This window comes from Triticum aestivum, chromosome 1B (assembly GCF_018294505.1).
Source record: "Triticum aestivum cultivar Chinese Spring chromosome 1B, IWGSC CS RefSeq v2.1, whole genome shotgun sequence".
NCBI lineage: Eukaryota > Viridiplantae > Streptophyta > Magnoliopsida > Poales > Poaceae > Triticum > Triticum aestivum.
In genome coordinates this window covers 576,585,421-576,609,868 of record NC_057795.1, presented here as the reverse complement: position 1 = coordinate 576,609,868, position 24,448 = coordinate 576,585,421, and the positions used below count along the sequence as shown (strand labels likewise).

The 24,448-nt window shown below is 48.8% G+C and overlaps 1 pseudogene; it reads right to left on the bottom strand.

The window, feature by feature from the left end:
- LOC123080027 (cysteine-rich receptor-like protein kinase 10) overlaps window positions 1-24,448 on the bottom strand; it is a 50,293-nt pseudogene that overhangs the window by 5,720 nt on the left and 20,125 nt on the right.

Below are 24,448 nucleotides of genomic sequence, written 5' to 3'. Positions count from 1 at the left end.
TGCGAAACTGGTCCTGAAGCTCGAAGGTATCACCACTCGACTGGTTAATTGGCGTTGACTGGAATATTTTGTTATATTGTCGACTCACCACTTTTCCTGATTGTGCAGAACTTCATCAGCATTTTGAAGCTGAGACTGGGCGGGTCGAGACGGGTCTCGACCCTATCAATTGTCCTATGAAAGATGATGTTGCGATGAACTTGCTGCGGTTGGAATCGCACATGGACAGTGTTGTCGCTTATCTAGCTCGGATGAATACAACGATGACTCGGGTTGATGCCGAACTCTGGCCCTAGGCGGAGCTTTCACAATATCTCGAGTCGTTGATGACTTGACTGAATTAGATCCCTAGCCGAGTGCAAGAATGGAAGAAGTCATCTGCTCGCTGTGGCGTTGACATTGCCCTGTCATTGGTTAGAGTGCACTGCAAGGATGCCAGAGAAGACAAGCTGGCGGCCCTCAAGGTCGTGAATACTAAGAAGCACTCCTTCCAATCCTTCATGGACACCTTCCTTGAGGCTGCCACTCGCATTGCAGACAACATTGACCTTGACAGCTTCCGCGATCCAGCCAACCCTTCTCCTGACGAGTGAAAAACATTATGCTTCACCTTTATTTGCCTCGGAATGCCGAGTGATTTTGTAATCGCTGAAAACTCCTTCGGGCATGACGCCCGAGAACTTTAATCCGTGGTTCGAAACCTTTGGATTTATTTGAACTTGGTTTATCTTTGAATATGTTGTGTTTTGTCTTCGAGTGGAACTCGTTCTTCACTCGGGTTAGCTCTTGTACTTTTGATTCGGTTCCGAGGAAGAGGTCGTAGTCGACCTATTCTTCGTCGTCCTTGTAGATCGGGTTGGAGCAGCCGTTGGATGAGGCCTTTCTTGACAACCCACAAGTGTAGGGGATCGCAACTGTTTTCGATAAGTAAGAGTGTCGAACCCAACGAGGAGCTAAAGGTAGAATAAATATTCCCTCAAGTTCTATCGACCACTGATACAACTCTACGCACGCTTGATGTTGGCTTTACCTAGAACAAGTATGAAACTAGAAGTACTTTGTAGGTGTTGTTGGACAGGAAAGGTTTGGAAGAAAATAAAGAGCACGTAAACATAAACTAGGGGCCGTTTAAATAAATAAACAAGAAAGTAAATATAGCGAGTGTGGAAAAGTGGTGGTAGGAGTTGTGGAATTGTCCCTAAGCAATTGACTATGTTACTAGACCGGTAATCACTATTGCAATTTTATTTGAGGGAGAGGCATAAGCTAACATACTTTCTCTACTTGGATCATATGCACTTATGGTTGGAACTCTAGCAAGCATCCGCAACTACTAAAGATTCATTAAGGTAAAACCCAACCATAGCATTAAAGCATCAAGTCCCCTTTATCCCATACGCAACAATCTACTTACTCGGGTTTGTGTTTCAGTCACTCACGCAACCCACTATAAGCGAATCATGAACGCATTGCAACACCCTACAGCAGGAATCCCTCATGCTTGCGCGACACGGAGGGCACAATAGGACATCACCAATAATAAAACATGCAACTCAAACCAATCACAACAATTCATCAATCAAGGATAGGACAACAAAAATCTACTCAGACGTCATAGGATGGCAACACATCATTGGAAAATAATATGAAGCATAAAGCACCATGTTCAAGTAGAGGGTACAGCAGGTTGCGGGAGAGTGGACCACTCGATATAGAAGGGGGAAGGTGATGGAGATGTTGGTGAAGATGACGGCAGTGTTGGTGAAGATTGCGGTGATGATGATGGCCCCCGGCAGCGCTCCGGCGCCACCGGAAGCAAGGGGGAGAGAGGGCCCCTTCTTCTTCTTCTTCCGTGACCTCCTCCCTAGATGGGAGAAGGGTTTCCCCTCTGGTCCTTGGCTCCCATGGCTTGGGAGGGGCGAGAGCCCCTCCGAGATTGGATCTATCTCTCTGTTTCTGCGTTCTCTGTTTCTGCCCTTTCACCGTTTCCTTTATATCTGGAGATCCGTAACTCCGATTGGGGTGAATCTTTCGCCCATATTTTTCTCATAAAATTAGATTTCTTGCGGCAAAATTAGAGCGTCAACCGCCTTACGGGTGGCCCACGAGAGCCCAGGGCATGCCCAGGGGTAGGGGGCGCGCCCCCCTATCTCGTGGCCACCTCGAACACTGTTTCTCGTTGATTCTTCCTCCGAAAAATCCCTAATATTCCAAAATAATTCTCCGTCCATTTTTATCCCGTTTGGATTCCGTTTGATATTGGTTTTCTGCGAAACATAAAACATGCAACAAACAGGAACTGGCACTGAGCACTGGATCAATATGTTAGTCCCAAGAAATAGTATAAAAAGTTGCCAAAAGTATATAAAAGTTGAATAATATTGGCATGGAACAATCAAAAATTATAAATACGACGGAGACGTATTAGCTTCCCCAAGCTTAATTCCTGCTCGTCCTTGAGTAGGTAAATGGTAAAAAAAAGATAATTTTTGATGTGGAATGCTACCTAGCATAATCTTGATCATATGTCTAATCATGGCATGAATATTAAGACACGAGTGATTCAAAGAAATAGTCTATCATTCGACATAAAAAACAATAATACTTTGAGCATACTAATAAAGCAATCATGTCTTTTTAAAACGTCAAGGCCAAAGCAAGCTTATCCGTACAAAATCATACAGTTTGGCCATGCTTCATTTTCGTCACACAACATGCTCCCATCATGCACAACCCCGATGACGAGCCGAGCAATTGGTTCATACTTTTTAACGTGCTTCAGCTTTTTCAGCCCTCACGCAATACATGAGCGCAAGCCATAGATATAGCACTATAGGTGGAATAGAATATAATTAAGGATGGAAATTTTATCCATGGACATGGATATCCATGGATATCCAACCCGAATGGATAGGGTTTGGATATGCTTTTGTGTCCATGGGCGGCGCCCAAACCCGGCGCGATTGTTCGTGGGTAGGGCATGGATATAATCTTGTACTCATGGATATACCCAAACCCGACCCGATAGAATGGCTTGGTGTGCTAAGGAATCCATATGGAGTGGAGGTAATTAATCTACAATCCATAGAATACATTCTCACATGCATAACTGACTTGGGATGGTACCAGAGGAAACAAAACCAATCTTTCTCGAACTCACGGCGACAACTTGAACCAAATGCACATGAATTAAAGGAAGTCACTTATTCCATCCAAACATATACCTCATGAACGGAACATGAGGCAATGCTTTAAAAGTTTCCAACACTAGCTGGATGCTCGACACGAATCATGGAGATGATGAAAATGTTGTCAATGGGCTCTACAACAATTTATCGAGATTTCCATATAAATGGAATTCCACAATTATGTGAACAAGGTGATAGAATTGGTCAGATCCAGAGATGTAATGGTGTATGCTCGAGGGATTAACCGTGAGTAAGACAACATTACGAACATCGTTGGTTCTGTTTTGATTTGGGGATAACCCACACTCAAATCAAAGTTTTGGCAAGACAATAGGTCCAACAACTGGTCGCAAGGATCAATTGATGAAGATATCATCTTTCTTCAACACACATACAAGATATCCCTTTAAATGAACTAAACCGGACAAGCTGCCATCTTCCAACTCTCCAAGTTGTTGTTTAGCTTAACCAACTAGCTCAGGGGTACCCAACACAGATTCTTGGAGAAGGGGTGGTTTCAAGGAATCAACTTGATCACAAACTCAACATAGTGGTCAGGTGGCAACCTGGTGATACCTCCGAGAAGATATTTGGAAAATCAGAACCACCGATATGTTATTAAGCTCGAGAACAATCTTGCTTTTTAGGGCAAGATGATATGATCAAAAGAGCGAGGGATTGGCACAATCCTAACTCATTGATCAAAGAGTGCACCGGAGATAAGGACTAGGTAGCACAATCTATCTTAGAATGATGATTCATAACCAACACACTAAGAATGAAATTATTGTCCTTTAACTACCAAGCAACAGAGTTGCTAGGAGTATAGATTCCACACATCATAGTTCACTTGTCGGCATTCCGGTTCAACAACACGAGGACCGAGGAATGAATAATGATGGCGAGAAGTATCACTGCACCAAGAATTCATAAGATGATGTGTAATTCCTATGATTTTCTTGACATAAAGAGGGTAATACTTCAGGGTAGAACAGAACAAAAACTGGATTAGTATTTTGATCTGCGGAGTATGACTACTTTGACCCAATCCTAGATATGGATGAGGTACTGGAGTTCATTTCTCCTAGTCATTCTGGGATAGAATGGCTTGACGGAACACAAGAATAATTGGCATCGATGAACTAAGGCACGCATACTCTTGACTATCAATTGATAGACGAAGGTCAGAAAACAACTAAAGAGGGACAACTCAAAGGAACATATGATTTTCTGAGTTGTTGATGCATGGATTAGCATGTCGAACGAGTTCAACATATTTCTTCCACATAACCCATGCAGAAAGGTAGTACTCACAAAGTCGCAATATAGAATGGAGAACCCATCGAGAGCACTCCTGTTTTGATCTTTTGATCCAACAAACATCTGCCGTAAGTGGTTCATAGTATTTGGAAGAATGATATACCATGGACCTCGAGGACTAATGCAAAGGTTACTAATATCCTAAAGGCACTAGCAAACACTATCAACATGAAGTAAGTAGAGTGATTCTCAGGTTCAAGACCCAGGAGTAGAATGTTTACTAACTAAATGGCACCACGGGATGCTTTCAAGAATGATGGCCAGAATCATCACACTGGGAACACAGAACATGGCTAAGTTACTAGGTGATCCCCTAAGACACCTAGGGTCATAATAAAAAATCCAACATATATGTCGAGGCAATAGAGTACCTCAACTCAGAAATTAGTGTGATTAACCTAGCGTAAAGGAACATCGAGAACGAGAGGAAGGGATTTGCAAATGCATCAAATTATCTAGAAACCTGGAACGACTCGGACAGCATAACGGCTGTAAATGCTTGAAAAGATTTGAGACGTGCTACAAAAATGGTGGCATAGCCACTCAAAAGCACAATATCAAGGTTTCGAGATCAATAGTTAACATACGGAAGATAGTAGGAACTGAACTCAAGCTTAGAACCATCAATCCTATAAGTCTATAGATAAGTAACACGTGATCCTGATAGAAAGATGAGAAGCCTAGTTCTTAATCCCCGTAGAAGAGAAGAGGTTGACTCAGATCAGAAGGGCATAAGGTATAAGGATTAAAAAGAGCCTTACGTTCCCTCCCACAATCAATTCCCTTATATAACTAAAGAAATTCTAGACTCAATTTCGACCAGTTTGGCTTGGTAATCCTACAGGCAGTCAAGCTGTGATACCATAGCTGTCAGGACCCTGACTCAATGGCACACCGATCTAGCATGTAACACCTCATATCACTTTGCGGCCTCACGCACGGTATTCCCACGGGTGTCGCCTTACCAGGCCCGGGACAGTTTGCACCTTTTGGCACACGTATATGATAGTGTTGCTAGCATCCATATGACAAGGAGCCCGGGCTGACATGGCTAGTCGTGAACCCAAAGTGGCACTAACTTATAAGGACAGGCATACGTGACCCAGCAACGAATGTGTCGGTCATCAGCGAGTGAATCCGGGCTGTAGCAACTGGGCTAGCAGGACTCCAGAGAATCTGGGCTGTAGCAGGCTAACAGGACTCCGGCATACACCGCGTGACATTTCCCCGAAGGGACAGACACAGGAACAAAGAAGGACACATGCCGACCAGCCTAAGTGTTCCAGAGCAGTAGCAAGCTACCAAGGCTCAGTGGAAACACTAGGAGACATTTCCTGGTAAGAGAGGCTACAAAGGATAAACAGCTAGATAGTCAGATCCCACACATACCAAGCATTTCAATAACATACACACAATATGCTCGATATGTGCAAATACAACATGGCATCACATCATGACTCTACAACTCAAGTATTTTATACAATAGGCTCCAAGGAGCGAGATATTACAAACATGGGTCTCATGACCCAACATTCAGAGCATACAAGTCAAGCACATGTGGAAGCTTAACATGTCTCAGTACAGATATCTACAAATGAAAAAGGCTGAGAAGTCTGACTAGCTACTAGATCCTGCCGAGGGCACAAGATCTTAGCTGAGGTAACAAGCTAAACATCGAAGTTCACGCGGAACTACTATCGAGACTGAAGTCTCTCTGCAAAAACATAAATAGGCAAACGTGAGTACAAATGTACCCAGGAAGACTTACATGAGAACTAACTACATATGCGTCATTATCAACAAAGGGGATGGTGGGGTTTAACTGCAGCAAGCCAGCTTTGACTCGGTGGTTATCCTGAACTACGACTGCAAGTAACTCTTTTGAGGTGGCGCACACGAGTCCACATATTCACCATATCAATACCCAACTATGGATCCGCTCCCGTCTCCCTATGAGAACGCCATCCATAGCACTCACGCTTATCTTGTGTATTTTAGAGTATCCACTTTCACTTGTCTATGAACTGCATAGGCAACCCAGAAGTCCTTTACCGCGGACACGGCTATTCGAATAGATCATATTAACCCTGCAGGGGTGTACTTCTTCACACACGCTCTCACCACTTACCGCCGTTTACACGACATGTACTCAGCAACCTTCAAGCGGAAGCCCAACGAGGGTGTCGACCACGACCTGACTAACCACACAAGTCTCTCGTCCAGGTTTATCGCCTATTCGGGTTCCATCCGCAAGGAGATTCGGTCGGGGTGTCGCTCACGACCCCAAATGATGTAAGCAGGGTTCCCAAGCCCACCATCCGGGTGCCACTTGGTACATCGTGCCACTGTGCCCAGTCTGTCCCAAGGCCACCTGTACCGGGTGCCACTTGGAAGACTACTAACACTACCTACAAACACCAGAAACTAGTTGCAACTCCTGGACAGAGATCGAGTTGATTAATAAGTCGACAGAGCTTGGAGCGCCCGGAGCCCAATGTGTGGTAGTAACTGTTCATGGATCACAAACACAGAAGTCAGTTCCTGAGGACGGCTTCAATGAGACAACCCACCATGTACTCCTACATGGCCTCTCACCACTACCTTTACCAAATCGTGTTCACACACTTAGCTCACACAAAGTATGACATGTTCACACGCCTCTGATTCATCCCCGATGAATCAGACCTGACTCAACTCTAAGCGGTAGCAGGCATGACAAACAAGCATGAATGAGGCACAACAGGGCTCAAACAACTCCTACTCATGCTAGTGGGTTTCATCTATTTACTGTGGCAATGACAGGTCATGCAAAGGATAAAGGGGTTCGGCTACTGCATCAAGTAACAGATGAATTGGTGTTGTCCTAATGCAGTAAAAGAGAGCAGGAGCGAGAGAGTAGGATTGTATCGGAATGAAAAAGGGGCTTTTGCTTGCCTGGCACTTCTAAAGATAGTATAGCTCTTCATCGGTGTCATCAAACTCATCGTGGAACCACGTCTATCGAGAGGGGACAAACACCGGCAAACAAGGAAGAGCACAATCAATGCAATGCACAATATGATGAATGATCATGACATGGCAACATGCTGGTGTTTTGAGCTAATGCAACTAGCAACAAAGTTAAATGAAGTTGGTTTGGAACCCAAAGTTCAATCCAAACTCCATATGTGGTTATTTAAATGCCATTTAATTGAATTGTCCTAAACAGTCGTCATAAGTTGTTCTATCATGCATGAAAATGGTACAGATGGATAGATTGGATTTTTTGATCATTTTTCATATATAAATTATTTCATTCTGAGTTACGGTTGAATTCATATGAATTTTTGAAGTTTTGGATATATTCTGGAATTTCCTGAATAAGAATAAATCCAGTAAATGATTTATTGCATCAGCATCGCGTCATGGTGATGTCAGCAGTCAATGGGGACGGTCCAGGTCAAACTTGACCAGTGGGTCCCACGTGTCAGTGTCATTAGACTAACTAATATTAGTTAGTCCTAATCCTAGGTTAATTAGCAGGGTAGGCCCCACCCTGTCATAGAACCAGCAGGGTCAAACTGGGGTCAACCCGGGTTAAACTCGCCGGAGTTGACCCGGGGCTCGTCGCCGGCAGGGCCAGGAACGGCGGAGAGCGTCGGTTTTCGCCCTCCGGCGACCAAACGTGCGGCGGTTTGGCTTGGCGTGATGCTGGTGCTCGTCCGCATCCAACGGAGCCATCAGCTCGTGCCGGAGAGGACCAGAATGACGGCGGCGAAGGGAAGTGCGGTGGCCGGAGTTCGGCGAGCTCGGGCTCGGCACTACGGTCCACGGCAGGAGCAGCTAGAGGGGTTTTTGGGATTCTGGCGTTGTGCTGAGCACGTCTGTGTGCTCAGTTGCAGCTCTAGGTGATGGTGGCCACGGCGGTGACATGGCCGGCGGAGCCAAGCTCTCGGCCGTGACAGGCAACGGTGTTAGCGGGAGGAAAAGAGCCAAGGGAGAGAGGGGATCGACGTAACAGCTCACAACGGATCGAACGAAGCGGTTGGTGAGCTCGGGGGTGTCCTTGTTGCTGCGAATCGAGCGACGGCGATCATCGGCGACCGAGGAGGGGAACGGCGGAGCTGGCAGCATCCAGGGGCTTCCGGCGCCTTCCGTCTTGGTGAGGATGGAGAGGGGGACGAGGCGGAGCTTCCTGGCACGTCGGCGAGGTAGGGCCGCGGTGGAACTCGTCGGCGGCGGCGGCACGGTTCGGGTGAGCTCAGGGTTGAGAACCAGGGGAGGGGAGAGAGAGCAGCGAGTGAGGGAGAGGGGACAGGGACTTTGAGCGTCTCCGTGGCGCTGGTAGAAGGCCCGGGGCTCCCAGGTGGAAGCAGGAGGTGGCCGGGGGCTCTCGGGCGCACGTCACGCCTCGCCTCTGCCTTCTGGCAGAGGTGGGAGATGACTGGCAGCAGCGCTGGGCTGGGCCGGCCAGGTGGGCAGCCTACTGGGCCGTCCAGGTAAGCCAGGTAAGTCTCTCTCTCTCTCTCTCTCTCTCTCTCTCTCTCTCTCTCTTTTATTTCCTGTTTTCTATTTTTTTGTAACTTTGTGGCTTTTCTAAAAATACTTGGGCATTTTCAAAAATCACCAAACTGCACATGCCCATTGTTTAGAACATATCCAACATGGAACATTTCAGTTTGGGATTATTTGGACGTTTAAAATATTATATAGCATTTAAATGCCCAAATGAAAATAGAGTATGATTTAATTCAGTGACCCAATGTTGTCCTAGAATAATGTGAACCAATTTTGCCAGAGGTTCTAACCCAGGACAAAAATGATGGACATTTTAGAAGGGCATTTCAGGTTCATTGAAAAAGATTTTAGTAAACCCTAGTTGTCTTCAGGGGGGTGCTGGGGGTTTTGTCATCCCCAGTTCAACTTTCAGTGAAAAGTAAACATGATGCAACACCAGATGCTAGCACTAGGCATGGTCAGAACTAGGGATGTGACAGAATGTGACATGGTAAATCCAACACATCATTTTCCGCTTGATCTTTTACCTTCTTAGGGGTCCACGGCCCCTTAGGTTTTCCTTTAAACTTTCCTTGAACCACTGCCGCAATTTCACCGGGTGCTGCAGGCTCGGCCTTACGTTTCTGTTTCCGATTGGAATTACCCCCGTCGGCGTCTTGGCCGGCTGGTTTACCCTTTCCGCTGCGGAGTCGATCCTCTTCTTCCCCATTACCGTACCGGGTAGCTATTTCCATCATCCGAGTCAGAGGCATATCTCTAGTCCGACCGAACTTCAAGACCAGCTCTCGATATTTAACGCCTTCCTTGAAGGCACACACTACTTGATGCTCAGATACATTTTCCACTGTGTGATGCAAAGTGGTCCACCTCTGAATGAAATCCCTTAGAGTCTCACTCGGTTTCTGCACACAATGCTGCAATTCTGTCAACCCTGCTGGCCGCTTGCAAGTACCTTCAAAAGTTCTGACAAATAATCGGGCAAGTTCTTCCCAACTGAATATACTGCCCGGGGCTAACTGAGTCAACCACGCTCTGACTGACCCTTCCAACATAAAAGGAAGATGCTTCATGGCCACTTCATCATTTCCGCCACCAATCTGCACAGCCACTCGGTAATCCTCAAGCCAAGTTTCCGGCTTGGAATCTCCGGTGAACTTGCTGACTCCGGTCGCCAACCTGAAGTTGGGAGGAATTACTGCAACCCTGATGGGTCTGCTGAAACATTCTGGACCTGAAACATGAACTCTACTGCCAGTCGAACGATCTTTGTCGTGGTCTTCTCTATGTGCTCTGTTCCGGTCGACTAGACCTTGAACGAGAATAGATCTCGCATCAAAGTCTGGCTCTCTTGGGTCGGTCGGGACTCTGTGCTCGCCACTGTGAAGGCGTCTGTCATCGTATATCCGAGGCACATATGACCCACTCCTCGGAGGAGGTGTGGGCAGTCGACGACGGTTGTCATGGCCGAGTCGGTGATCATATTGCCCCTGGTTCCTGTACTGATCCTGCTGTTTCCCACGACCTTCACGCCGCAGGGGCGATCTTGGGCTGTGGGCAGACTGAACTGTATCTTCCACCACGGATCTGCTATGAATCCTATTCTGCGACTGAGACAACGCTGTGTTCTTCTCTCCTGCTACCCGGAGTAATGCCCGGATCTACATCAAACCTCTTCCAGCCTCCGACTAGGAAGGCTGAATTGACTCTGCTATCCGGGCTGGAGCTGCGAGATTTTGAATCAGAGCGCGGTATACCTTAGGTGGAGGCGGAAAAGCTGTCGTCGACTGGACTCAGGGATCCGCTCCCGAGCACGCTCGTTGAGTGTGCGCTGGAGGTTCTCCAGTCAAGTGTGCTCAGCCAAATTAGCCAAGCGCACCTCTTCCAAGGCCCGAGCCTCGGGGGTTTCTCCAACGATGGGCGTGTGGAGTGCATCCATGTTGCGGCGACAAAGTTCTTCCCTCTATTGCGAAGAGAGGGGTTCAGGATGGTACTCCTCGTGGACGCGCGACGAATCTCCACCACCATCCCCGCCGTCTTCGCGACGGAAACCAGGCGGGCTACGTGGTCCGTCGACCATCAAGACTTCAGCCGCAGGGTCGCTGCTATCGCACTCGGATGCGGTCTTGACGGAGCCAGTCGACAGGTCGAACAGGCCGTAGAGAGTTTCGTCGGGCTTGATTGCCGCGACTTGCGGGGTGGCCGAATGACGAGCCACCGCGTGTCTCAGCCACTGCTGAAGCCACGACCGACCAGATCGCTTGCGGTGGCGAACAGCGGGGAGAGAAGATACCATGGGGGCCGATCGACACTGGGTCGACGGCTGCCGAAGAAGGACACCACGTACGCACGCGTGAAAGTGCGTCGCCCCTCGGACGGGGAGCGCCTCAATGTCAAGGGGAGCTTCCTGAAGCCAGGCGGAGTCGTCGGCGATGAAAATGAGCGCCCCGAGACGGATCTCGCTGCCCTCAGCCAATCCACCGCCGAAAACCATGATGATGGGGATCGGAAAAATTGCAACTTCACCAACTTCACCAACAAGTCGCTAAGACACCTGCCCCAAGGTGGGCACCGTCGTGGTCCTAATACTGACAGTAGAAAGGGGGGTAGGTATGGAGAGGCAAGATCTCAGCTATGGTGAAGGTGTACACACAAGATTTACGAGTTCAGGCCCTCCGCGGAGGAAGTAATAGCCCTACGTCTCGGTGCCCGGAGGCGGTCGACTGGATTATATGTATGTGGTGTTACAGGGGGTGCGAACCCTTGTGCCAGAGGAGGGGGGTGGCTTATATAGAGTTCGCCAGGACCCCAGCCATCCTCGGTTACATAGGGTTGAATGTACATAAAGATTGAGGCGTTACTGATAACGCTAGCCATAAGTGCTATAAGTGGCCTTAAAGACTACGGAGTGAACGTCTGACCGTTGCAGTGCTGAGCGACTCCTGGTCTTCAGTATGTCGAGTGGTTCCTTGTATGGTCGAGTGACATCAGGTAAGAAGGGTACCCGAGTGATATGATTGGTCAAGTGGATTGCACTCGACACCTTTGAATGGGGGTTCTTTGTCGTCTCTTGGACTTCTTTGCTTCTAGGGTAGTGACCTTGGGTAGGGCGTATAGGTCAGGCCTATGACCCTATCCTGGGTCTGTATCCTCATCAGGTAGCTCAAGTACGCTGATAATAGCAGGCTGATATTACGGTGATATTAATACATCGGCAAATTTGAACAGAACACGGTGTCAGGATCTTTGACAGAACAGAGTTTTGTTGACATGGTGTTTGAGGCTATAATTGATGAGGTCTTGGAGAGCTGCAGGCTGCTTGTCTTCTTTCTGAATCGCGTTCCTGCCATTTTCTCCGGGCTGACCCTGTAAAGAAATGAGGTTTAATTGTGTATTTATGTCGGTAGTGAGGCTATCGGCTTCCTCTTGGAGGCCATGTATAGAGTCCCATCTATGTTTTCTTGAGAGCTGACCCTGTAAATTCCGGTTTTGTGTTTCTTAGAACTGATACTGTAAATTCTTCAGTGTATTTTAATGAAGTTTGGCAATAGTCCCTTTGAGATAACAGTATTCTTATTAAAGAATAGGTGTTTCCATGCAAAAAAGAAGAAGCAATGTTGTGTTCATATGATACAAATACGGTCTTTTCAGGAATGTAATTTTGAGGCCATTCTACCGCTTGAAATTCCAGTAAAAGCTCAATAAAAAACTTTTGAATGGTTGAGGATGCAATTGCAGATACCCCAAATAATATTTCCACTACATCAACGGTCAAATCAATGGTGCCTCATGAGCAAGTGATAAAAATAGACGGCGAAAAGGAAAGAGAAAAACTTAGTATGCATTAGCCTTGATCTGAAGCAGTTGCAAAGAGAAGTCTCAGCCATCCAATCTGTCTCGTTCTTACTCTGGGAGTGGAAGAAGATATTTAAAGAAATCGACCTGACACGAAAAAGAAGGGTCATGCGATGCAGCTCGTGCAGAATTATGTACTGTAGCTTGCATGCACGAGGTAAATTACCTTGCAAGTCTATTGTTTCTTACGGCAATGGTTCTGGAGTGCAGTGTTATTCTATAAAAAAAATATCAGTAATGCCTCCCTACACATTGCCGTAAAATTACAACACCATCATTTGTATTTTAGTAGCGTAAGATTACCTCGCCCACCTTTGTTTGCGGTGGAAGATCAGTTTCCCTCCTCCTGGTTTAATCTTACCTCAAGTAATATACTTATTATATTTAGAGTTTTTGCCGTTGGGTGGGACGGGGTGAGGAATAAGAATTCCTCACCAGGGTGACGAATAGGTTACTATTTATCACCCAGGGTGCAGAATAAGTTATTCGTCACCCGAGGTAATCTTACGATCACTTCCTAAATAAATTATGTTTAGAATATAAATAGTTACATGCATATTGATTCAATATGTAAAATTTGGTATAAAAAACAAAAAACATAGATTATAAGACCAGAAAACTCATATTTTATGTATGTTTTACACAATGTTTTTACATCCATAATTTCACATAACATAAAATAGTTTTTACGTCGAGTACTTATTTTCTTACGTTCTCTTTTTTTGTATAAAATAAGACAAAATTTATAGAACGTAAAAATACGGTGCATTGATGTCAAAATAGAGAGGGAGTGAATAATTATTCCTCACCCAGGGTGACGAATAGCGCGTCCCTATATATATGCAAGGATGTAAAGAATGAGGCGCTAGAACTGACTGGCCCGCAGGGTTCCAACCTGACTACACTGCTTTGCTACTTTTCGAAAGAGGAAGAGAAGTTGCTTGTACGAGACTGCGCCTCCTATATATATATATATATGTATGTATATATATATATATATATATATATATATATATATATATATATATATATATATGTATGTATATATATATAATCACTGACGGATTATACTTACATTATACAGAAATGAAGAATATATGCCAAATTATACCCCAATCAATATTTTTGAATATTTAGTGAATGTTGTTATCCATAAATTTCTACAAATTAAGTATAAGGCATGCATGAATAAAAATGTTCGTATTCACTATATGTAAAATAGTTTTTTCTAAATAATTAGTGAATATTTCTAAAAATTACAGGAAAATCTTTAGTAAGTTATTTTATTGCATACATCTCTATATTTATATTGTGTGCACACGAATATTAGTGTACCACGAGGTTATTATTTATGTGCCACAAATGTTTATAACCCAAGACATGGCATGGGGCCTGATTTATAGATGTTTTAAAATAACACAAGCACGTAATATTTGTATACCACGAAGTAATTATTAATACTAACTTTATTGTTATGGTTATAATCTACTACCATTCAAGTGTGCAAAATGTATAGTGATAGAATGTGTAGTATTGTGATTATAATTTACAGACTTTTACAGATTTTATAAAAATATACTATAAAGTTAACATGTGCTAGATGTGTCGCACTGACTGTAGCCCATTTAAGTAGCACAATCATTTTAACTTAAAGTACACCCAGACTAAGGGGCCAATTTCACACTTAATCTTGTGCATTCGAGTGGCTGGAACAACTCGCCTGTACGCTACAGGTCCCAGGTTCATTCCCTGCTAGGCACCATTTTTTCCATTCCAATTTTCCATACGAATTAACAGGCGGGACCCACTAGTCATAGAGACATATATTCAACTAAAATCCTGTTTTTTTCTCTACAAGTGGACCCATGCCACGTCTGCCAAATACGGTGTCACATTAGCACGCTTTACGTTTATAAATAGAATTAGCATCGTATTTGCACGTTCATGCCAAGTTGTAGAACTGGTTCAGTGTATTTTTCAAGTTCATGCAAGTGAACATTCGTGGCAAGTTGAAGCACCACTGTCGTTATTACCTCTTACTACCAATTTAACTAATAAGCCTTTGCGTGGTGAATCTTCTATATCTGAATGGCTATCGCCTACTAACTATTTTAGAGCACATGCAAGTATGTCATCTCACCAACCACAATAAATTTTAAAATCAATTACATGCATGCAACCGATTTCCGTGGCAACCCACGGGTCATCTAGTATTCAAAGTATCTGAAACCATTAACATACATTGATATGGTGATATAAGGTTCCCAACCGAGGACTATTAATTCTTTCTTTTAACATAGATATATCTTATATATTATGTAAACATAGTGTAGTGAAACTTGCTAGCAATGAAACAATGCCAATTTCCGGCACGGCAAAGTGCGCATGTCCTTCTAGCAGTTCTAAAATTCCCACCGAGACAAAGCAACAAACAGATCACGAACTAGATCGTGGCAAATGATAATAATTTGGTTTGAGAAAATATTTGATAATGCCATCTAGGTTGGACTAGAGCGTAGACGAGCAAACTAGGACAATGATGCCTCTCGGCGATTTCTGCTTATGGATTTTGAAAGAAGATCAACGCCCAGGAAATATGGGACGTTGTTGTAAAGCTATCACAGGCACGATCGCCAGATACTTCTATCCGTTGATATTTTGTTAATAATCGAAGAGAGGATTCCTCTAACCTCTACAGTTGAAGGTGCACATAGTCGCAATACTTTTAAATGAAAACTACCGAAATCACACCTGATGACCTAGCTAGTCTCTCCCGTTGGATGACTATCCCTCCGTCTGAAATTACTTGCCGAAGAAATAGATAAAACTGAATATATCTAGAACTAAAATATATTTAGATACATCCATTTCTCTGGTACGTATTTTCAGACATAGGGGGTAATATCTTAATAGATTATACTCACGAAATGTCCATTCTCCATCAATAGATTAGCTCATGAATCTGTGTGATTTGGTAAGCTAACAATAAAATGACAATTTACATGGTACATACATTATTTTTTAATATGTATGGGAGATACACAAAGTTTTCCCGCGCCAGAAAAAAAAGATACACAAAATGATCCTCTCAAACAATATCATGAATCTTAAATGTAATTAACAATAACCTATCTACCACATAGCATGGATATTGTCATATCATTACTGCTTGATGGCTCTGGAGTTATTGACGCTACTTCCATTGTTACCGTTACTTGGAAATAGGCCGGATGGTTAGGTTCAGGAAGGGTCATGCTCTCACTGCTTAACAGACACCACGTCTGACATGGTGGGCCGGTCATCCGCATTCTCTTGCACCCAGCTTAGTGCAATACTAACGCATCTCATTATCTCTGATGAAGAAATATCCAAAACCAGCGATGCATCTAGGAGCTCGAGGCACCTTTTTTCCTTCCATAACTTCCATGCCTTCAATAATTTTATTATAGAATACATCAATGTGACTTCATAAAACAAAATTAGTGTCAATATATGTATTAGATACAAAGAAGACTCACGTATCCAAGAAGGTTGAAGAAGCTCCCTTGTTGGTTGAAACCTGAGTTTCTTTTCCCACTAATTATATCAACAATTAGTACACCAAAGCTGAATACATCAGATTTGGTGGAGAAGATTCCAGCAGAAGCATACTCAGGAGCCATGTAACCACTGAAACAGTGGAAGTACCAAATGGGACACATATTAATGTATTTTCTGAACTTGTGTTGAAATCAGCATGGACTGATATGTAACAACTTACTATGTCCCAGCAATCCTTGTTGTATTTCCTTCAATATCATCTGAGCTGAATATCTTTGCAAGTCCAAAATCTGAAATTTTAGGTTGCATTTCATTGTCCAATAGAATGTTGCTTGCTTTCAGATCCCTGTGTATGACCCGCAACCGAGAGTGTTTGTGCAAATATAGAAGCCCTTGTGCTATGCCTTCAATTATTGCTAGGCGTTTATTCCACTTTAGTAAAGCCCTTTTTGTGTCATCTGCTAATAAGTTGAACATACTGTCGGTGGGAAACGACACCTATGGGATCACTGAAATCCCTTCTACGGTTGCGGGGCGCGGGGATCGTGAGGAGAGCAGGACTAGCAAAAGATACAGAGGTATTTACCCAGGTTCGGGCCGCAAAGATGGGTAAAACCCTACAATCCTGCTTTGGTAGCTGTATTAGTGTTCTTGAGCTCTTGAACTAGCTCTGGGTGCTGCGGGGTTCAAAAGAGCCGAATCCCTTCTCTGTATGCTATGGGCCTCCTTTTATAGGCGAAAGGGCTGCCACAGAGGCACACATGAGGTGGAAAGTGCTACAGCGTTGCGAGGTTATCGCTAGCATTATAGGACAAGGCGCATTTAATGCGAGGCTTAGGTGTCCCTTCGCTTTATCAGGGACGGGGGCGAGGCCCATCCCGTCTGTCGCCGCCCCCCTCGCTTCGACACGCGCCCTGGCCAGCGACGCATGTGGTGCCACGTAGGCAGGCAGGCAGCTGAGGTGGCGCGGTGGTGGAGTCCCCACGAAGGATTGCATGCTGCCACACAGGTGCCTGCCCAGCTGTTTGGGTTGGCAGCTGCGTGCGAAAGGAGGTGGAAACTTGGCTGGTGCGGGCTTGGTAGTGGCCTTGCCGGGTGGCCTGGCAAGGGTCTTGCCGTGGTGCGCTGGCTTCCCCGGCAAGGATCCTGTGGGTTTCTTCGGTGAGGATGGTTGCCTTCCTATCCTCTCTTGATCTTGAGCATTCTATGTTTTCACAAAGATCTGCATGCCACCACGGAGGTGCCTCCTGAGCCTTGTTCCAACGCATTTGTTTAGCATTGGTGGGCTCAAGGGTGGCTCGCTCGGTTGGTGTGGGCGAGCTGCCCCGGCAAGGGCCTTGCCGGGGCTGCTGAGGTTGCCCCGGCAAGGGTCTTTGCCGGGGGAACCTGCTAAGCCTATATAATCTTTGTGGCCTTGGTCCTTGTTGTTGCTTCGTTTGTCCTTGTGGCTTCGGCATCTCTCCGGCTTCCCTTTCCTGCCGTGTCTGTGCGTGACCGTGGCGGGAGGCTCTGACTGTCCGTGCACAAGTTAAGGGGTCAAAAGCATAGCCCCTACTTTTGTACACCGACAGGAGCCCCCGGGCCTGGGCCACACATAGCCGCAGCACGTTGTTGGGCCAGGCCCAGAATGGTCCGCGGGCAGTTGGGGCGGATTTTTACCGTGGCCACTGTTCCGTCTGCTGCGCTTCCCCCCACGACCTGCGTCGGATGCGTGTCGTGGGGGAGCGTGCGTGATGTGGGAGGCATGCGTGGGATGGCGACCGCATGCATGCGTCTCATCGCAGTTAATGGAAAAGGAGGCGGCTCGCGCCTTCCTCGTAAGAAGGAATAACCTCGGGCACGCTGCTCACTTTTCCACTTCCCTGCGCCTTCCTCAATCTTGAAAACCGTCGCCCCTCTTTCTTCCTCCTTGAGCCCCTGCTCTCGCTCAACGTCGACGTGCTCCCGCCATCCCCCGCCTTCTGCGACCGTAATGGCGCCCAAATCCACCAAAGGAAAGAGGGTAGCCAGAGATGCCAGCGCGACGGAGCCGTCGAGGAGTGAGCTGGTGGCGCGACGGGCGCAGTTCGCCCTCTTTCCCTTGATGGTCGACGTTCCCATGCTCCGGGAGTACTAAAAGCTTTTGTGGGGCGTGAAGACGTGGGGAGAAATGACGGGGCATCCGGCCACGCGCGTCGTCCCTGCCAGCGCCGGGCCTGGCCCAAATCGGTACCCTTTCTTCGTTGACTACTTCTCTTGCGGGCTTTGTCCCCCTTTCTCCGATTTCTTCAAGGACATCATACACACCTTCGGCTTTCGCCTTCTGGATTTTACCCGAAATGCCGTGGCATGCATGGCCCTTTTCGCACACCTCTGCGAGGGCTTCGTCGGGGTCCATCCCAATACGATGCTCTTCCGCCACTACTTCTCCCCTCGGATCCAAAAGGGCGGCGCCATCACCGTCAGCGTCGCTTGGATCCCGAGGGCAAAGGGAGCATACCCGGACGGCGCCATGAAGGAGAGGTGGGAAGAGTGGCAGGGCCGGTGGTGCTTCATCGAAGAGGAGAACCCGCCAGCATTCAGTGAAGTCCGTCGGGTGGCGCCGGTCCGTGGAAAGGACTGGGGCGATGTCGACGTTGATGACGAGAAGCTCGTGGCCGCCACCACCAGAATCCTCCGATTTACCCAGGCCGGGTCACCCTTGAGATGATTGGCGCGGACTTCATCCGCCGCCAGATCGCTCCTCTGCACGACAAGGGGAGGCCGACCTGGCTTTTTGTCAATGCCGCTGATATCATGAGGCTCCGCCCCGGCCTCGACCATAATCTGACGGTGCTGAGGCACGCCCACCTCTGCCAGCGGATCTTCCAGCTCGAGGTGAATGAATAAGGCGAGGTCGAGCGGTCCGGCAAGGTGGAAAGGGCTGCCGCAAAGGCCGGCAAGGTGGACAAGGAGCCTGTCTTCAAGCTGCCGGCGGGAGTGGTCCCACTCAGCAACAACTCTTGCCGGTCAGAGATCATCGCCATGATGCCACTCTTCAACGCGCATGGCCTTGACCCGAGCTGGGTTAAGCCTGACGGGCTCAAGGTGCAGGAGTTCTGCGACACCTTGCTCCTTGAACGAGTTGTACGTTGCCGCCGAGCCGCGACTTGTCCAGGATACTTCTCAGGAGGAGTTGGACTACGTCGCCGCTAGGTTGCGGGAGGCAAGGATCGCTAGGACTCTTCAAACCTTTCCGTGGAGGACGACAGCGCTGGCGGGAAAGTGGACAGCGCCGCGGCGGAAGTGGAGGAGGAGGACCTTGCCCGGTGGGCGGCGGCCGCTGGGGAAGCTAGTGGAGCTAGCGTCGGGGCCCCCCTTGTTGAGGGCGTTATCGAGGGGGCCTCGGTGGAGGACGAAGGGGAGGAGATCGCGGCCCCCGATCCTCCAGCCGCTGGGAGGGGGCAGATTTTGCAGCGGGCCGCCTCCGGCGAGCCGGTTGGCCCTGGCCGGGCCGCGCAGCTGCGGCTGGCACAGGGGACGTCGGCGCGCCAAACGAGGGCCGCGGTAACGAAGAAGGCGGCTGAGGCCAAAGCAGTGGGGAGGATGGCATCTGCTTCCTCGTCGTCTAGGCGTGCCCAGACGCCACCGCCCTTCCCACCGCCGGTAGATGTTGGCGTAGGGATTGCCTTCGACTTCGGGCCCCTCAGCCCAGAGAGATACTCTGGGTCGCCCAGCCCGGGGAGAAAGAGCAGAGCAACAGAGGAGGAGGATGAGGAAGGAAATGACGAGTAAGCTTCTGCTTTCCTCCCTCATTCCTTGCACTCCCCCGATGGTGTTGCTTACATGCTTTCACCTTGCAGGGATGTGGAGACGCTGGCCCAGAGGATGAAGAGGGCCAGGACATCATCGAGTGGCCAGCCCCCGGCAGTCACCTCCAGCACGCCATTGGTGGTGTCGAGCAGCCCGGACAGCAGCCCCTGGCCCAGCCCCCAGCGTGAGTCCATCACCCGCCCTCCATCAGCATGCGTTATGCGCGATGCTTCCGTGCTAACCATGCCGTGGATGTAGGAGGGGAGCAACACCAAGGGGAGCCACAAAGAGCTTCTCCTATCGTGCCACCACCGTCAACCACACCGCCCCAAGGGGCGTCCCCGGCAAGGGCACCAAGCCCTGAGGCCATGCACACGGAGGAGGGGGAGGAGAACGCAAGCGCTGGTGGCTTTGCTTCGGTGCCGGACCTTGGTGGAGAAAGGGCTTCCGCCTCTCGGCCTGGCACGGGTAGGCTACTCGCCCTTTCCTTCTGTTTGCATTCTTCTTTTTCTCTTTTCCTCACCAGCTTTCGATCTTGGCTCCACTCCGTCTCTTTCTTGGTGTCCAGGCCCCACCTCGGAGGACGTCGACACTACCATCAAGGACATCGCCGTGGAGGCCACGACAGAGGCGGAGAAGACTGCTGCCGAGGAGAGCGCCAGGGGGCCCACCGAAGGGACCAGCAAGGCCACTGCCGAGGAGGCGGCGGTCGACGACCAGCCCTCCTCCTCTGCCGCTTCTGGCTCCGGCAAGTACTTGAAGGTGAGCGAGGACCTCTTCGTCCACCTTCCAGGCACGTCAAGCTCCAGGTCCCCCATCGAGGGGGAGTTGCTTGACGGCGAGGTGCTTGCCGCTGCCGGGCTTGACGTCGTCGACGAGCCGAGAATTGACGGTGATGGCTCCCAGGAGGAGCGGCTGCTCCGGGCCATGGGTGCCAACTTCCGGAAACTCCAGGCTCTCCACCGCGCTCGCCTGGACAAGGCCAAGTCCAAGACGGCAGTGGTGGAGGAAGTGGAGGCAGACTTCGAGGGGTGCGTCGCCGAGGCGTAAGATTGGTGGCGCCAGGCTTAGGACGAGCTGAAGGCCGCTCAGAGCGAGCTGGCCAGGCGCGACCTGGAGCTTACCATGAGGCTGGCCAACATCGGGAAGGCCGAGGAGACGGCGAAGAGGTTAGCCGATGAAGCCACAGCCGTCCGGTCCTAGCACGAGGCCACCCTGAAGACCCAGGAGGAGGACCTTGCCGCGCGCGAGGAGAAGCTTGCCGCCATGCTCCGCGGAAAGGATGAATAAGTGGGCCGGCTCGTCGCGCAGCGGACCCAGGAGCTAGAGCAGAGGCATCTGGAAGAACTCAATGCCCAATCTCAGGTCTACGCCGGAAAGGTGAAGGAGCTGGAGGAGCAGGCATTGAAGCTGTCCCAGGAGAAGGACACGCTCAACGGCGCCCTGACAGTGGCGCAGGGCGAGATCATTGGCAAGTCTGGAGAGCTCTCCGAAGCTAACGCCTCCGTCAAAGATCTCAAGCTAAAGCTGGGAGAGCTCGAGGACACGCTGTCGGGGGCCTTGACCCGGGAGGGACTCCTAACAAGGGAGCTGGAGATGGAGAAGCAGCTACTGAGGAACGAGACCGCCAACCTCAAGGATCACAAGGCGGACGAGAAACACTGGCTCGAGCACCTTGCCGCCGTCGCAAACTCGGCCGCCGACCAGCTGGCCATCATGGGGATGCCGGGCATGGAGTACGCCCCGGAAGTGAACTTGAGCCCCAACGCTAGCCTGACCATATACTTTGAGAGGGTCGTTGGCGCCTTGAAGCGGCTCCACTCCAACCGGGCGGCCTCCCTTGCCAAAGAGTCCCGGATTCTTTGCCAGGGGGCCATCACCAGGGTGCTCGTCAAGATAGCTCATTGGCATTCTGACCTCCACTTCAAAGCGGTGCTGAAGAGCTTGCCGGAGGATGCTGACATCGCAGCGCTCAATGAGCGTATCCAGCCCATCCTCAGCCGCATCGACAAAATCAAGAGGTTGGAGGGCCAGCGCCGAGACTGAGCACCCCGTCTCTTATTGCCGCTGCAGGTTCATGACCAAGACAATGCTATCTTTAGTTAGAACCGCGGCGGCAATTTATGTAATATAACTCTGCAGTACTCCTGAAATTATGCATGTTATTTTCCTGTTTGATTTTCCTTTGTATGCATGCCCCATGTCGACTGGGTAGGCTTGCTGGCGCGTAAACCCAGGGTGGCATCTTGAGGATGGATCTTTAGTAGCCTGCCGGGCGTGCTTGCTGCCCGGCAAAGCACCTTCCCGCCCCCAGCGCAGCCGCTCGATCTGTCGAGCTTGACTTGAGTCAGAACCGAGGGCGTAACTGGTGGCGAAAGGCTACCCTGCCGCTCTTGACGCGGCCGCTCGAATGGTTGAGCGGACTCGAAACAGAACAAGGGCGTTGCCAATCGCAGGAGGGTCCCTCCACGCACAGGTTTTCCATACATAGGCAGAACCGTCGAGGATAATATCCTTATATTTAAGGATAAAAGCTTAAAGTTTAGAATGACCTAGCTCTCTTGTCATCGCCTCGGCGTCCTTCACGCCAACAGGCAGTGCCGCCCTCTTGGCTGCTCTCTTCGCAGGAGCGTGGCGATGATGAACTGCTAGGCCAACCACTAGACCAGATTCTCACAATAACGAGCCCCCTACCTGGCGCGCCAAAGATGTCGGTGGGAAACGACACCTATGGGATCACTAGAATCCCTTCTACGGTTGTGGGGTGCAGGGATCGTGAGGAGAGCAGGACTAGCAGAAGACACAAAGGGATTTACCCAGGTTCGGGCCGCAAAGAAGCGTAAAACCCTACAATCCTGCTTTGGTGGTTGTATTAGTGTTCTTGAGCTCTTGAACTAGCTCTGGGTGCTGCGGGGTTCAAAAGAGCCGAATCCCTTCTATGTATGCCATGTGCCTCCTTTTATAGGCGAAAGGGGCTGCCACAGAGGCACACAGGAGGTGGAAAGTGCTACAGCGTTGCGAGGTTATCGCTAGCATTTCAGGACAAGACGCATTTAATGCGAGGCTTAGGTGTCCCTTCACTTTATAGGGGACGGGGGCGAGGCCCGTCCCGTTCATCGCTGCCCCCCCCCCGCTTCGACACGCGCCCTGGCCAGCGACCCATGTGGTGCCACGTAGGCAGGCAGGCAGCTGGGGTGGCGCAGCGGTGGAGCCTCCACGAAGGATTGCATGCTGCCACGCAGGTGCCTGCCCATCTGTTTGGGTCGGCACCTGCGTGCGAGCGTTGGTGGGAACTTGGCTGGTGCGGGCCTGGCAGTGGCCTTGCCGGGTGTTCCGACAAGGATCTTGCCACGACACGCTGGCTTCCCCGGCAAGGATCTTGCCGGGGGTCCTGTGGGTTTCTTCGGTGAGGATGGTTGCCTTCCTATCCTCTCTTGATCTTGAGCATTCCATGTCTTCACAAAGATCTGCATACCACCACGGAGGTGCCTCCCGAGCCTCATTCCAACGCATTTGTTTAGCGGTGGTGAGCTCAAGGGTGGCTCGCTCGGTTGTCGTGGGCGAGCTGCCCCGGCAAGGGTCCTTGCCGAGGGAACCTGCTACGCCTATCTGATCTTTGTGGGCTTGGTCCTTGTTGTTGCTTCGTTTGTCCTTGTGGCTTTGGCTTCTCTCCGGTTTCCCTTTCCTGCCGTGTCTGTGCGTGACCGTGGCGGGAGGCTCTGACTATCCGTGTACAAGTAAAGGGGTTAAAAGCAGAGCCCGTACTTTTGTACACCGACACATACATATAAAATTATCACATGCCTTCAGTTAGGAAGTGGCTCATCTAAAAGAAAAGTCAAGAAATTATAGCCCAGGATGGCATTCCTAGAGAGATGGAAGTAGTACCAAAAATAAAGAAGTCCAAACTCTTATTTGGAAAATATTCGTATATCACCATTTTCTCCCGCCGTTGAGAGCAACTTCCCAAGAGCCTAACCAAATTTGTATGCTGGAGCTTGGCTATGAGTTGGACTTCATTTTTGAACTCTATGAAACCTTGTCCAGAATTTGAAGCAAGTCTCTTAATAGCTATCTCCCTCCCATCTGGAAACTGGCCCTGAAGGTCAAAAAATGGTTAATCATGTCCCTTTTCAGTTTTTTTAGAGCTGGATGTATCTCGTAACCCAAGGCTAGCCATGCATAAACACAATCAACATTACTTGAATAAAATGTAAACTTAGGTACGACGTAATTATAAGATAGAACTCCCTATAAATAATATCATTTTGGACATGTGT